At 39.8% G+C, this 14,196-nt stretch overlaps 1 protein-coding gene and 1 non-coding gene across 3 annotated transcripts in view; one reads left to right on the top strand and one right to left on the bottom strand.

Moving 5' to 3' along the window:
- Positions 1-5,513, bottom strand: part of gli3 (GLI family zinc finger 3) — a 90,242-nt gene extending 84,729 nt beyond the window's left edge. For both annotated transcript variants that reach the window (XM_034150270.1, XM_034150272.1), the window contains exon 1: positions 5,142-5,513. The gene's annotated coding sequence lies outside the window, so the exon portion shown is untranslated. The remainder of the gene's footprint in view (positions 1-5,141) is intronic.
- Positions 5,514-13,703: 8,190 nt separating this feature from the next.
- Positions 13,704-13,777, top strand: trnat-agu. Its single transcript has one exon. It is a non-coding gene; the product is annotated as a tRNA-Thr (tRNA).
- The last annotated feature ends 419 nt before the right edge of the window (positions 13,778-14,196 follow it).

The raw sequence follows: 14,196 nt of genomic DNA, 5'->3' as shown, positions 1-14,196 counted from the left end.
TACATTTGACATTCAAACAATAGACCCCTCCTTGACCTCCACTCCAGGATGCAGCAATACTCAAAGATAACTCCCACTGAAAGACAACTACGAGCAGCATGGGATTGCAAACACATGGGGTGCACATTGTGAGCATTATAGCATGACAATGCATAACTTAATTAATGGTGTAAGGACAGGAGTTACTCAGTTAACTAAACAACCATTTTTTTTTTTTTTTTTTTAGTTCCAATAATGTCGAGAGAAAAAAAAGTGTGTGAGTAGACAGAGCCTGACTCATGGCTTCACACATCAAGAGCCAGGGGTAAGTGACAGATCATTGTTCACAGCAAGCGGCCAGTTCATCTGTCCCCCCATCAACACCCCGGCCCAGAAAGCACAGACCCCCTCACGGATGCCACAACCGGCTCCCGTCAAAGCTGACACAATGCCACATCTGCAATAACAGCCCCGCCGGCCCCGGGAAACTGTGTCTTTAGGCGTTCAACTTTACACGCAGCCCGCAAACAAATGGGCCCCAAACCAAAGCACTTCACCTCTTGCTGCTACACTTCACACTGCAGACTTAAAGACAGTTTTACGGCGGCTACAGCAAACAGAGGAGGGGATGAGCGGCGCCCACATGCAGGCGTGAGCTGTCCTGTTTCTCCTCAAGTGTGTGAGAAAAGAAAACGCAGCCGTTAACTGGCACACTCTGCATTCTCGCACACAAATCGGCATTTGTGCAATAAAATGTACCATGACCTTCACCTGGGCTTATGTTAAGCTGTCAAGTACAATTTGATCGATCGTAAATTCAAATCCCTCAATTCAAATGTGCTGTTTTCACTTTTTTGTTTGCCTTACTTTGGGAGGGTATAGTTGACCAGACTAACTGTCAGGTCCAGTTCGTTTTTCCAACAGGCCAGAGCAACGGAAAACAAAATACTCTCTCAGCCCCTGCTAAGGCAGCTTGAGCTCCCACTCGTTTTTCCTCCCTTTAGACACATTAAAAAAAAGTTAAAGCACCCACAAGAGAGGGGAAAAGAAAAAAAGACAAAATAGAAGCAAAACATGTACAGTATGTTTGTGTATAAGGGGGAGAAGAAGACTGAGCAGTTTGAATGAGCAGCATGTACATGCATGCAGTTGGAGTGCTATGAGGTGTATTAATGTTGTGTCAGTATGCTGTTTGCGAAATCCTCAAGTGTATTAAGATTCCTGTGTGTGTGTGTGTGTGTGTGTGTGTGTGTGTGTGTGTGTGTGTGTGTGTGTGTGTGTGTGTGTGTGTGTGTGTGTGTGTGTGTGTGTGTGTGTGTGTGTGTGTGTGTGTGTTTAATATACATATCTAAAATTACAGTGTGATATCTCACACCCTCTTCATAGCCACTTTCCCCACATGGCCTTATCCAAAGACATCACCCGGCTTGAAAGGTGCCTTTAGCAGGCTCCTTGAAGCAGGGAGCGGGGGTCCCGCTCTGGGACAATGATGGTTGAGGTGGAGGGGAGTCGGGGGAGCAGGAACACATAGCATATTAAATCTGCTGGCGGAGCTGGGTCGTCCGCGCGGAGAGCCAGAGAGCCAGATCTGAGGCATGCCCTGAAGGGATGGCTGGGCCTGGGGATTAGGAGGCCAAGGAGAAGCCGCTGCGCGCCCGAAGACCCCTTCTTGTCTCTGCTCGCACGCAAATGCATCCAGACGTTTTGACGCGTCTCAGGTTTGCCATCTCAGCCCAACTTTTCATAGCACTGCTCCGCGCCTCGCAAACCACACCAGCAAACACACACACACACACACACATTTCCACCCGCTCGCATGCAAAGCCTTTTTTTTCCCTCAATCACTACCTCTGTCTGACTTGTCCTCTTCCTTTTCTCACTGTGTCTGTTTCATTTGATGTCCACATATCAAAGTACCAAATCATCAAAGTGAGAGTTTTCTTTTGGGGGCCATCTACTCAACTACTCCAGTTACTTGCAAGGGAAGCAACAGCTAATCAAATTATACAGGGAATTGCTCCAAACTGGTCAGATGGTTTCACTGTATTTTTAAACGTAATAATTGTCAGTTTTTACACCTCAGAAAAACCTTTAAACAAGCAAACACTATAAACTGTAGTCCTCATTATCTTAAGGAAAATCAACTTCCACACATTACCCTCGTTTTAACAAAACATTTGCCACCTCTTTGAGGGCTTCAGTTTGCAGCATTAGCACAACAACAAAGCTCATTAGGGCTTCTGGCATAAAAACCAGATAACAGGTATTCTTCCTGCAGGGTGTAAAAGGCCTGAGGCAAGAACCCGCCTTTAGCTGCATGCAAGGCCCCTTAAAAATAGGAGAGGGCCATACCTCAAAAGCTAATAGCATGTCATCGCCCTGCATTAACATGACAGCCCTTATTCTGCCAGGTCGCCAGGTCACCGGCGTACCGGGCCAGTATCGCTATGCATAATTCTACTTAAAGAATTGCTTAAAGTTGAGATAAGAGAGCACGCTGCTGCTATCTGACGGACTGACTCCTGCAGAGGGAAACGCTATCCGCCTGTTCCTCCCGCATGGAGCTGAAGTGGCAGAGTGCGGCTATGATACATCTCTGCTGGCTACAGTAAGCGAGTGGCTCCGAGTTGTGCATCTCATTCCAGCAGATTAGCATCTTAAACACTGCTGCATTCATCACTGCTGCTGCATCACAATGAGACAATGTGCTTTTTTGGGGAAAGGTGCACCTGTTTGACATCAGTTAACCCCTTGGTAGTGTGTTTAGATCAAATGTAATAGTACAAAAAACTATTTTTAAGTTTTCTAATATGTTATTTATACATATTAATTATTGAATTGTGTTTTGCGGCTTTTAAATGATTAATATATATCACATCCTTTAAAAAAAATACTGACATAACTGACTGTGAGAACAGAAATTAAACAGTTATGTTCAATGTTTTTTATAACAGTGCAGGAAATTAAATACAAAAATGTCTCAGATTTACCTGTCATCACTCAATTTGAATTAATCTAATTTAATTTAAGGCTCATAGAAAATAAATCATATCCTATATATCTTTTATAAAATTACAATCAAATGCCATCCCAATCTTGGCCTCAAATATTATTTATATAAGCAATTATATTGTATATTAAAGCATCACTTTGATGAAAAAATTGTTAAGAGGCCACAAAAATCAAATAAAAACAATAGGGGATAATTGTAAAGCCATGATTGTTAAATCGCAATAAAGGAAATTACTTTGAACTGATTCTCATAATGTCATTTCAAAATAAAAATATTAAGCCTTAAATCTGTGCGAGGCCTGGTCCGTCTCCTTATTCTTTTCCATATTAACTGAGCTGAATCATTGACATGACAGTGATTTATTCCCTAATAAACTGCCTTGTTATTTTGTTATTATAAATAAAAATAGGGGACATATTGAATTACAGTTTATGTGACAGTCCCATTTTTATTTTATAAGACAAATGGAAACAAGACCTGCAAAAAAGCTTGCTCAATGCCAAAATCCACAGTAAGGATGAATGATGGAGCAACCTCATACAAATAACTAAATGGAGATTTTTATCTGTGTGAACTTGTGCTGTTAAACATCTTATTTGGTGTGTTCGCTCACTGTTCCGTCTCAAGGCAGCCAGACCTCCGTTAATAATTTGCCAAGTGTCAAAAAAAGGAGGATTTGAGCAGCACCGCATGGCTGAGCACCTCGGACCCTCGTCGTCTGTGTGAAACCCGAGAGCAGACAAGCAGATAAAATGTGGAACAGCTGGCGAGCACAGGAGGGAAAGTTTCAAACAAATATCCGCACATGTGGAGGCTTGGGGGCTCTCAAATGTTTTCATGTCCCGGACCCCCAAAAACCAAGACTGACTTCTGTAAGACATTTTTTCTCACCCTGCACAAATCCATGTGAGACTCTTTTTTTAAATATGTTTTTGTGTGTATTTTGCTGTAATGATAAAATGGACACACCTGTTATTGTAATAGCCCCTCTTATAAATGTTTAATTGTGATAAATCCAGTTAATTTTAAACCTTAACAGTCACTTTGCACCATTTCAAATGCTGCTTGGGGCCCCATAAAACTCCCCTCATGGACCCCTGCAGGGCCACAGACTCCCACTGTAATGGGCTTACATTTCTCTGAGCACATGTACATGCCTTCAAACACGCTATGATGTATCCTTACACGTTTTTTTCTTTTTTGAAGATGAAGGAATAACATGATAATACCAAAACGTCCTCATTCAAATCAAATGGCAAGATTTAATTTAACAGATGGTCTTCATATAAATTATTTGGCTGCAGTTTTTCCTTATAAAATATATCTTAATTTTTTGTGCAAATATTCCCTGTTTTAAAAAAAAAAAGGCCTACACTGACAAATTACATTTTGAAAATACTATGTAAACCAGTGATGAAGAAATATTTGGGGTTGTACAATTGTTATACAATTAAATATGTCTAAAAGTAAAAGGTCAGGTCGAGGCTTGGTTGGATTTTTTAAATAAAATAGTATCTGTGAGCATGTGCATGTAAGTGTTCCAATAAGTCAGCACACTCTAAGAGGATAAACCGAATCAATAACAGACACTGAAATATGATCACACATGCACATACATATGCATGCCTCCTTCCCCCTCCCCCCACCCGCGTTTCTTTAGGCAAAAGTCCAATAAAGTTTCATGTCTGCATAAGTTCACTTCAAAACTCCCGTCAGAATTACACGTGTTTTTTCTGTTTAACACATCAAAGATGCCCAAAAAAAACAAGTTTCATATTTCCAACAAACTTTATGCAACTTTTGGCTTGTTTTAAAAAAGCACATCTGTCCGTCGGATAGTTGTTAAGTGTGCCATCCGGGCTTTCCAACAACCAACACTTATTTCACAGAGCATAAATCACACACCCAGGCCAAGTGTAAAACAAGTATGTTCTGCTTTTTCTGGGGGTCGAAGCTTTTATAGCTGTTGTTTTTTAAAAGCTGGTGTTTCTTACCACTTTTTGTCAGTTAATCCACTTCATGTCTACATCTTAACTTGTATGAAATTCCATCTTTTTGAAATGTGAAACCTCTCCTGCTTCAACTCCCAAACTTTAAAAGTAGACAAATAAGCGCAACAATGAGTGTACAATGTTAAGAGATTACTTACTTTTTGGGGGGTTTCCCCTTGTAATTCTTGACTTTTTTATCTTCACAGGAAAAAAATGATTGGTCTTCTTTCTTCGGCTTGTTCTGTCGCTAACTTGCAGATGTGCCTTTGGAGTTGCCTGGGACTTTTCTTTACGCTGCAACTCCAACTCCGAAGCGCCGCTGCCAGACTTTTTCCTCTTCTTTCTCCTCCTTCTCACAGTTTGCTGTGTGCAAAAATCGCCCGACTAACACCATCAGCCTTCCGATAATATCTGCCGATAGCAGACCACAGATGTGCGTAAAAACAACATAAGCGTCAGAGAAGCGCATGGAGAGTTGTTATTACATTTAGTGCGCTTTTTCGAGGAGAAGAGAGGGCGAAGTGTGGGACTCCAGCTGCTCCTTCGCTCGCTTGACTCCTCCCTTCGGATTGCTCCCTCCTTTCCTCTCTGCCTCCCTCCTTTTTTATTTATTTTCTGTACCCCTTTTCTTTCCTTCTTTTTTCTTTCTTTAAGACAACATTTGTTTTATTGAAATCCTAGTAATTCCTGTTTTATAACTTGTGAAAAAAACACAATACTGAGTTTACCAAATACCTTTTTCTAATAGGCCATTGGAACACAAATCTATAACTTATACAATTTAAGAAAGGGAAAATAATTTCACAATACACTTACACTAGTTAGAAAGTTCTTTTATTTTCATGTTTTTTTTTCTTTTTGTCTGTCCATGTGACTTAATTATAAGTGTTTGAATGAGCCTGTAATGGAAAATATCAAGGGAATACCAGGACGCTGCTTTAAAAATGATTATTTCACCTTTTTAAACTACACTGCAGCTGTATTGTAACAGAAATTAGGGTTGCAAGTCATTTTACCCAAGTTTAAATAGCAGCAGTAATGATGTTGCCCTGTGTACATTCACATACTGTACATCCCTATAATTAAGCCTAATGGACGTATGACATCACATCAGCATAATGTTATCTTAAACATCCACAAATAAAATGTTTATTATTCAATTGCATTGATTAAACATAATTCATGCTTGACGTGACAACTGTGAAAAAAACAAAATTAAATTGCTGTTGAGAATCATAATGAAAGGCATAATCATTTTGATTTGTTTCGAATCACAGCCAGATGTATTATTGTTACTTGTGTTAATTAAACTGTAAGGTAAAAGTGATTATTCTACTGCTTTAATACAGGTTTTTTACACAGGCCTTTTTCTCAAGTATCCACCTTACATGCTCACAACTGTCAACTTATGAGAACTAAAAAAGGCTCCTGGGCTCAGCCTTCAGAGGGATACCTAATGCTGTGGAAAGCCCTCCTGTAGGGTTAGGTTATAATCAATATACATAATCAATATACAGGGAAATTATGTGGTAAGAGAGGTCTTTAGGGTGCTGTTTCAATCAATGAAGAGGTGGGAGTTTGGAGAGGAAAATCGCCGGTTAATCGTTTGACCAGGATTTGAATGTGTGTGTGGCCCAGGGGTCAAGCCCATCAAGACACAGTCAGTGTAATTATCCTGATAATGACAGAAAATTAGCTGCCACTGCAAATTAAGTTGTCTTTAATCTTAAGGAACTCTCTATTTTATCAAGTATGTTTTACAACTACTATTCTGATGCCTATTATGCAAATAAAACTGCATTGACTAATTACTGCCGTCATCAATCAGAGCCCTCTGTCACAACTGACAGAATGTTGATATTGATGAATACTTAAATGTTCGATTCTAATTTTGGATGTAAGCCTTTGAGTTTGCTATTTTAAATAACTCAAAAACTGCCACTATTAATCAATAAATCAACAAATATAGATGTGCTCTTTCCATATGTCAAAATAAAAGCACAAATGATTTTTATTTGATCATTTTAAATAGGAAGGTTATACGTTTTAAAACAAGTCAACACACACAGAAATGTTACACATGTACAATGAGAGAATATGTGATATCAATTAGTGTCAATAAAATAAAAATGCATGTGTCCGTGGCGACAGGAAGTCAGGCCAAGAGAGGAGACAGTCAAAGGTGCTCTGTAAGACACGGCTAATTCTCCTGTCAGTTTGTCAGGCGGTGCTCATCTGGCCTGGACTACACAGAGATAAAGTCCTTGTTATGAATCTCTCAAAGAGAATCCGAGGAACGTGGAGGTGGGGGAGAACATGAGGGTAAAGGAAGGGGGAGGGGGTGCACATGGGCATCAGTAGGGTTAGCGGCTCCCGAAAGTATTTCATCAAAGAGGGCCAGGATCCTGGGGATTGAGATTTTGCCTGGAGGCAAGTAACCAATGGTCTCCCAAGAACATATTCCAAAGTAAGGCTTGCAGAGCCAAAGCACACATCAAAAGCACCTCTGTAGCCAAAGCGATTCTGGAGGAGAAAAAAAAGGGGTTCGGGTCCCTTCTTGGCCCCCTGTAAGCCCCTGATCTCACCCCAATTAAGAAGGAACTACTGTTTGTTCCAGACCCTGAGATCTGCAGACAGGGAGGTGTACTCACCAAGGTAGGCACTCACAAACACAGACACACTCTCACACACACACATGATAACCAATCACAAGCATGCACACATATTGTCACAATTCCAAAAATAAATGCTGTGCACTGAAGATGTGTCTTGTGCCTATTTCTAAAAGAAATCACTAAATGACAGAGCATGTTTCAGCCATGATCTCACTGAAATAATATATATTGTCCACGTATGTTACACGAGTAACAGTAAATCAATACTTGGCAGAATGTTGTGTAGGCATTTGGAATTGTTCCTTTAATTCTGAGCCGCTGGACAGATGTCACTGTGAAACGGATACGGCAGAATAAGCATATTATATCCACACAGATGTGACTGCTGGAAATGCACTGGCTGCAGGAACAGAGGATCGACAGAGGCTCCTGTATCTGTCGCAGCAGAAAGGCAGCAGTTTAGGAAAGGGGGATATTTGAAGTGTCTTCAGGTGGTATTGAGGCACTTTACCTCTTTAAACATGGCTGCACCACAGGAACTACTCCATTGGAAGTAACAGTCTTGCATTCAAATTGCAACAAAAAGGAATTAGCAGGTGTTTCAGATGGAGAGGTGTTCATATTGCCACTGTGAGTGTTTATACTTATTGGATTGCTACATGGTGTAAGATTTTTTTATTTCACATACCTCGTTGAACATTTTATTCTAAATAAATCCAGCACATTTTATTATATGATCAAACTGAGCTTCTAAATTGATACACTGACTTGCTAAAGTCAGCTGTCAAGATTTTTAGGTATAGTATATTTTCATTTGAAATGTATTGTAGAAGCATTAAGTATCTCCAAAATGTAAATGTTTCAATATACTGATTTAGGAGAATTTCTCAAATCACAAAGGAACAAACATTTTGAAATAATTAAATTGATAGGCCACCTTATAACTGAACATATACTCTGTTAGTCCTCAAGTTGTATTACCTTCTTTATCTCTATCTAATAAAGGCCTTATAGGATTACTCAAAGTGTTTGCTTGCTCTTAATCTCAAGACTAAAAGGGAGCGTGTGCCATCCAATAAATGTCTACAGCCACCTGACACGGGGTCTGTTTGCCATGGAGCAGAGTTTAAGGAGCAAACAAACAAAGCACAAAGGAAAGCTTCAGTGACCTCTGCTCCGCTGTTATCCATCCCTAAGCTGTGTACATAGAGCGGAAACCATCTCCTTCTACCTCTGTGATGTTTCTCTTCCTGTCCTGTATGTACTGTACCTGCACACACTTGTACATTCAGGAGACTAAACACAGCCCTCCCCTCTTCTCCTCCCATCATCCCTTCTCCCCCCCCCCCCCCCCCCCCCCCCCCCCCCCTGCCGGAGGTATCGGGTGGCTTGAGTGGGCCCATTAGTGTGAATGACTGATAAGACTCTCAGCCCCCAATAACCAGAAAAGGATATTTGCAGTTATTTTGAATCCGTCAGAAATAATAAACGCCAAACTATATCCACTTGGGCTATTTAAGCAATTTCCCGTGATAACATCCCGTGGGGATTTCATGACGACATAATAAAACCACGACGCCTGCACCCCCTTATCAGGCCGAATTAAAAGGGAATAATGAAACAGAGAGGGGTTTGGTGCCTTGTGTGGTATGAATATGATTATCTAATGGACTCCAATGGAAAGGCATGTTAATTCCACTTTAACGCGAGACCTTTCCCAGACTATCTGCTGCCCCTGGCTCCTCCTAAGACCCCTCTTTCCTCCCCCCATCGACCCGTTTCACTGCCTTTTCTCCTCTTCCTTTAAGTTTAAATAATCGCTATGCTTTTTTCCACAGAAGTCATTATGCCGGCCGTCTATCTCTGTGTATGAACGTGAGCATTTGAGAGTGATAAATCCCCCCCCCCCTCGTGTTCCACTCTCTTTTCCGGTCTGATTGGAGTGTGTTGGCCTCTTAACTTTCAGACAAAAGCACTCTGGGCAATTATCAATATTCAGATTTTTTTTTTTCTTGCATGGAGATCATTGTTGCTTGAAGAATGTGGGTCACTCATGCAAACTCAAATCAAAGTTTCTGAGCTGCAAGTTGAAATCATGTTACATGGTGTGATACTGGGCTTAACAAGGCCTTTATATTCCAATGCTGGGCCAAAAAAGGCGCTTTAAAGGGCATTTTCCAGTGTTTGTTTATTTGTCTGTTAAACTAATACAATCTGGACATTTCCTTTTTTTATATATTCTCAAAGATAAATTATTTCTTATACATTGTGAGAGAGGCATTCTACATGTATATACTGTATCACCTGTTAAAGTATAGACCACTGAAAGCCGCAAACCTTTGTTTCAAGGGCAAACAATTACCCATCCAACACCAAATAAAGATTTAAGTCATGTGCAGGCTTTGCTGTCAAACTCACATCATGGTGTGTGTATTCTGCAATAGATGTTGACTGATTAAAAGTACCTTTTCTTTTGATCAACCGAAAAAAAGTCCCTGACTGATACAGGCCCCGACTGGGGGGTCATCATTAGCCCCATTAGGACCGATAAGACTCCTTGAGCCGCATAGACAAGTCCATTCTCATCTAGCAAAGCACAGAGCAGTATTGTGCATCAGCGCACACATCCTGAGAGCAGACTGAGCTCCCACAGGACACAGTTAAAAAAGAAAGCATCAATATTTCATCAAACTACTCTCTCTTTCTGGTCCAGATCAAAGCCTCGACTCCCACAGTCCTACAGGTAGAGATGGCTCTTTTGTTTTTGCTCCTCAGGTAGAGCAGCAGTCAGACTTTGCTCGCTTTTGGAAACCTTGCAACACTCAGCCAATCCATCTAACGGCCTCTCTTTTGGAAGCGGAGGTGAAAGGAAGGGTAGAGATCGTGAGGGTGAAAACATGTTCCAGAGATGTCCGGAGATTGAACTTTATGGCCTTGTAGTGCTGTATTATTTCCTGTTTTTCTTTCCCAGGTTGGCCCATAGTGAGACTCATGGTGGAAGCAAACCAAGGTGTTGTAATTTGTCTTTGGAAGACTGAAATAGTGTTGCAAACTTCATTCCTCCTGTCATGCATCATTGATATCACTTCTGTTTTAATATTTTCTGCCTTCTATGATCGGGCCTGTTTGAAGTTTAAAGGTCATGCCAGGGCTTTTTCCATACTTGTTCTGCTTTGTCTATTGGAAATTGTTAGACATGTATAATTATAAGTTTTAAATAGGTTAAATTGTTAAAGCTGTAATGGGCAACCAATTCATTGGCAGTGATTACAATTCTGAAACACAGTGACATATAAACAAGAAATAGATACAAAGTTTGAATGAAATAAGGTAGATGGACACAGATCTGACAAAATGGGTTAATATTTCCCTTTTATAACATAAATATATATGTGACATATATAAACGCCTGTCTCTACACGATGTGGAAAGGACATGGAAATGAGTTACTGTTAATGATATTATTATTATATTGAGTTAATATTACTGACTTTTCTTCGTATATTTATTTTTTATTTTGCTTGTGTATTGTGGAACCCTCTTTTGAATGTCAACTTGTAAACTGGTCATTAAAAGCCAATAAAATTACTCAGGCAAACAAAGAGCAGACACATGAGGGGAAATATAAACTTACCGGCCAAACCATTTTAACAACCTCAATTTAACAACCTTATTTCACAATGGGTGAAAACATTCCAATAATTAAAAATAAGTAGCTACAAATAAATACTACTCACTCAATATTAACAATGCAAAAAAAACTAAAAAATAATTGCAAAATGGACTGCAATAAAACTAAAGAAAAGTGATCTGTCCCAAAACCCCCCTCGCTGTGGCAGGCCTTTGGTGAAGTCCAAGGCCCAGGTGTTGGCAATTAGGCTGCTGATTGCACTACACCTTTTGAATGATGGAGGCCAGCCTGTCCCAAGACCACAACAAGGTAACTCTAAAGAGACAAAATAATACAAATGTGATTAATTTACATGAAGTGGATTATTTATTCATCTATTTATGCATGTCAGCCACAACATTCCATTACATACAAATATAAATATTGATAAATTAAATACTTAATTTACAATGCAACATTGGTTCACAGCAATTGTATCCTATTGCTAAATATATAACTGGAAATCAATAACTGCATAACACAGTTCATTGGAATCTATCTATTTGAACACAATGTTGTCTTGCTTGTCCCTGTAATTACTACCAAAAAAAAACGTTTTATCTGAATACTTCCTAGGAAATTCCTAGAATTAATAGAAATTACGCATTACTGAAAATGGTCCAACAATTGTTAATTCATCGTACTAAATCACTAAGCAGTGACAACATTCTAATGTTACTAAATGGGTCTGTTTTCCTTTTGAAGATTAAAGATAGCAGATGTCATGTATATTAAGACTTACATATTTTTGCAAATTAGGAAGGATCCCCATTACAATAACAGAACACCTTCGCTTTAAATCCACCTTGAAGTGTTAGTATGCTTGTACACAGCTTTGAGCTTGTCATATATATATATATATATATATTTGTGTGTTAATGTGTTTTCTACCCCTACATCAACAGGGATTTTCAGCTGTTCCTGAACTCACCGGCACCGCGCCTCTCCTCCTCTCATCATCAGCGTCAATCTGTGGCTGTCAGTGGGAGCCGGACAGTGACTAACGACACTCCCAGTCAGTCAAACACTTATCACCACACAGGTAACACACAGGCCTGGAAATGACTGACATGAAATGGAAACGTCTCTCATTCTGTGGGCCCGGGAGCTGAAGTGAAATATTAGCTGGGAGTGATGCTGGATGATAACAGGCTCCCTGTTTGGGCTGGAATTGTGGAGGTCCAAGTTCTATTACATTTCTTTTTACGCTTAGGAGTGGTATTAAGATCCTGTTTGTGTGATAGCTTTCCATTTCCTTTGACTGTTTACTTCACAATACGCTTCCGACTTACTAATGAGCCCCACTCTAACTGTCATGATGAGCTATTTGTGACTTGTTACAGAAGTAAATGGTGCTCAGCAACTCATTGTTGGTACATTAAGCCATCGTCCCTGAGGCTTTCTGTGGTCCACAGAACCACACAATGGGCCAGTTGAAACCAGAATGCAGCCCGCTCAATGTCAATAGGTCACATATGCTTACGATGTCTCTCCTATTACTCATAGACTCCACATGTCCTCCCTATATCCCTCTTTTTCTTCATCTCACACATCTTCCTCATGCACACACACTCACACAATTCCCCCTGTGCAGAAAGATGGATGGGATGTTCCCAAACCACAGGTGCTGTTCTACTTGTGAGTCTTTTGCATTCTTCACTTCAGTCCATTGTCGTTTTTCTTACTTTTTTTTCTGTTTTTCCCAGTGGTGATTACAATGGTACTTCAGCAGTAGGATAATGAGGTGGAATATTAGTACTACAGTATCCGATCAATCTGCCTGTCTATTAGCAGCTCTTTGGGAATGAGATACTTTTGCAAGAACAAGACAAACTTCATGAAGTTGAAGGTTAATGCCTAATGCTGCTTCCCAAGACAAGGCCTCACATCTAGACCGCCACTAGATGGGGTTAGTTTCATTTCAAACTTTAGCTATGGCTGGAAACTCACTGAATCTTGAAACGAAGTCTGCTGTGCACGCTACCCCACCTTGTGGTGGATTTTGTTAGTAGCCCCAGATAGGAGTACATTTCACATTGTACAGTACATTCTAACACATGTGTCTTGTATGATTTCCATCCATAGACTGTATATGCGCGGGGTTAAAAAAAATAACATTACAATACGAGGCAGAGATTCCCAAGCACCCAGGGGTAAAGTTACCAGGTATGTGGATTGTGGAATAGTATGGCTGATTTGACACAAAATTATTAGGATTTGTTTGTACTGTATTCATCCAGATATTTTTTATTTTAATCTCCTTTATACTTGAAACGGAATTTAAATGGAAATGCTGTACCTTTTTTACTTCAATTAGTGTAGTTATTTAATAGCTGTGGTTTCTTCTTCAGTCTCAGAGTTTATATTTAAAAAACTTAATTTAGATTAATGATGTGCCGTTTATTACAATGCTATTACAATGGTTCATTATTGCAGGTGCTGTGGCTTAGTTGGTCAAAGTGCCTTTCCAGTAAACAGGAGATCCTGGGTTCAAATCCCAGCAGCGCCTCATGTGAAAGAGAGCACAGTTTAACTGAATAACCTGAAGAGGCCTCTTTAGATGTGAGACAATACTGCTCTAGAAGTCTAGATAACCCAAACACTCTAATTCCTTGTTTTTCTATTTCAGATTGCACACACTTGTTTTAAACTATAGTATATCCAATGTTTATATTATTTTGTAAAAGTTGTAAGCTGGTCTTTTAAATAGTATTTTTACTTTTATGCCATGTCTGCTGTAGACATGCATGTATTAACTGTTTATGTTTATTTAAAAAAAATGTTAACCATCATTTTAACTCATGTGCATTGATATGGTGAGCGTCATAAAAACAATTGCTGATTTTGGGGATACAAATTGACTAACAGAGGTTATATAAACATTATTGATGAATGCATTGATCTGCAGGTCAGGAGGTGCTGATTGGC

The sequence above is a fragment of the Trematomus bernacchii genome, unplaced genomic scaffold (genome assembly GCF_902827165.1).
Source record: "Trematomus bernacchii unplaced genomic scaffold, fTreBer1.1, whole genome shotgun sequence".
Lineage (NCBI taxonomy): Eukaryota > Metazoa > Chordata > Actinopteri > Perciformes > Nototheniidae > Trematomus > Trematomus bernacchii.
Note: the sequence above shows the minus strand (reverse complement) of the source record. Positions and strands in the feature narration are given on the sequence as shown.